Raw genomic sequence first — 2,259 nt, 5'->3', positions numbered from 1 at the left:
GCTGTTGTGTCAACTATGACTCATAGTGACCCTCTGAACAATAGCTCTGAACTCTGCCCTATACCGAGTTGATCTCACAGGCTCTGACACACTCATCGCCACAGTCACTGTGACAATCCTTCTCAACCTAGTACTTCCTCTGCTGCCCTGACCCTCCACTCTTCCTAGTATGGTGACTTTCTTCAAGGACTAGTCCCTCCTGAGGACAAGTATGCCTAAAGTACATGAGATGGAGCTTCACAATCCTTGCCTCCAAGAGGCAACCTGGTTTCACACTTGCTAGGATAGACTTATTTGTTCTCTTGGCACTTCATGGTATGTTCAGTACTCTTCTCCAGCACCACAACTCAAAGACATTGATTCTTCTTCTGTTATGTTTAGTCATTGTCTAGTTCACAGAAGCATTAGCCAGTAATTGTTATGTTCATAACTTGTTCATAACAATTGCCTATATTTCTCTCCCGTATTTGGAAGAGTCATTTATTCCTTTCTCAACCCTCCTTGACATTGGGGCACAGAGTGGTAGGGACATGCATGAATCCTTGCATTACCTCATTTTAGGGCCTAGTTTGTTGTTGCTGTGTTGGAGTTGGAGCCGACTCATAGCTGACCCTCCAGGAGCCTTTTGGAGGCAGTATCACATGGAATGACACCAACCATCTTGCTCCCTCAGAGCAGCTGGTGGATTTGAACCATATCCCTTTGGATTGGCAGTGCAGCTTCTTACCACTAAGCCAGCAGAGCTCTCTAGCTTAGGGAGTTCCTTAGCTGTGCCTAGTTTAGAAATGGGAATTGGCTTAAAGGGGAAAAAATGGAAACAGTGGAGCTTCTGTCAATTTATACAGCCATCAAAAGGAAGGTGGCTTTTAAAAACTTTCTGTGGTTGTTGCCAGTAGGTCCTTGTGCATGTTCAGAGATTTTGAGAATAAACAAAGAAGTAGCTCAATTTCTGTGGATTTGGTGGTTAGACAGACAGGACAAGGTGGTAACAGAGCAAGAGGCTGGGGCATGTGGCTCACTTACCCTGAGCGGCAATTGACTGGATGGTAGCTACTTTTACAGCTGTGTGAGTATGTTACAAATATAATATATACATGATTATTTTGCATATTGTCAAAAAATTTCTAAAAAAACATTCCATCTACTCATTACTCTCTATCTTATTATTTGATATTTCACATTTATATGGTAATAAAAATCTACTCTCTATTTTGCACATTACTGACATATCTGACAGTATTAATAATAAGTGTTGAAGCGTTAGGTGAGAGTAAATGCTCATTGTGAAGATTAATGTTATGTGTCAACTCAGCTAAGCCACAATCCTCAGTGGTTTGGTGGTTCTGTAATGCTGTAGTTAACGTCCATTTTTTCCCAGTGCCAATTTCGTCATACTGATCTTTGGTCTTTGGCACCTAACCATGTTGATAAAGGAAGTGTGTGTGTGTGTGTGTGTGTGTGTGTGTGTGTGTGTGTGTGTGTGAAGAAAGTTCATAGGGTCGCTATGAGTCACCTATGACTTGATGGCATTTAACCATAGCAAGAACTCAGTTGGCCTAATGAACAGAAAGTGATGTTACCAAGCCAAAAGTGGGTGATTTTAATCTGCGTCCCTCAGGCCCGTTTTTAATTGTTTTTGGCCAAACATTCTTCTAAGTGGTATAGCACTGCTCTGTGGATTTGCTGTACAGAGGTAACTTGTGGTTGCTGTGATGCTGAACACTGTGACCCTGATGTGCCAAATGCATTATTGGTCACCCATGGCAGACAGTGTTTGGTGGAGCTCCCCGATTAAAACAAGCTTGGAAGCAGGAGTGGCATCCACTTCCGAAGTACCTTGCCTCAGGAAATCATATGAACTTGGAGAAATGATGAAAGTTATACAAGCGTTCAGGTCTTTCATTCATAGGGTCACTATGAGTCATCTACAACTCGACAACACTTAACAACACTGTGTATTTGGGAGCAGGAGTGGCATCCTCTTCCTAAACAATGTTATTTCAGAAACTATGAACTTTGATAAATGTAGATAGTTGTAGAGGGGCTTCAGGCCTTTTGTTCATAGGGTCACTATGAGCTGTGCTCAACTTGAAGGAAATCAACAAGAACATATATATGTGTGTGTTTGTGTGTGTATCTATCCTCTCTCTCTCTCTCTCAACTTGAAGGAAATCAACAAGAACATATATATGTGTGTGTTTGTGTGTGTATCTATCCTCTCTCTCTCTCTCTCTCTCTCAGCAGCAGCTGACAGCCTCA

The sequence above is a fragment of the Elephantulus edwardii genome, unplaced genomic scaffold, assembly GCF_000299155.1.
Source record: "Elephantulus edwardii isolate Elephantulus edwardi_28Jun2011 unplaced genomic scaffold, EleEdw1.0 scaffold00053, whole genome shotgun sequence".
In the NCBI taxonomy this organism is placed as follows: domain Eukaryota; kingdom Metazoa; phylum Chordata; class Mammalia; order Macroscelidea; family Macroscelididae; genus Elephantulus; species Elephantulus edwardii.
The sequence above is the reverse complement of the archived record's forward strand: the minus strand, read 5'-3'. Positions refer to the sequence as shown.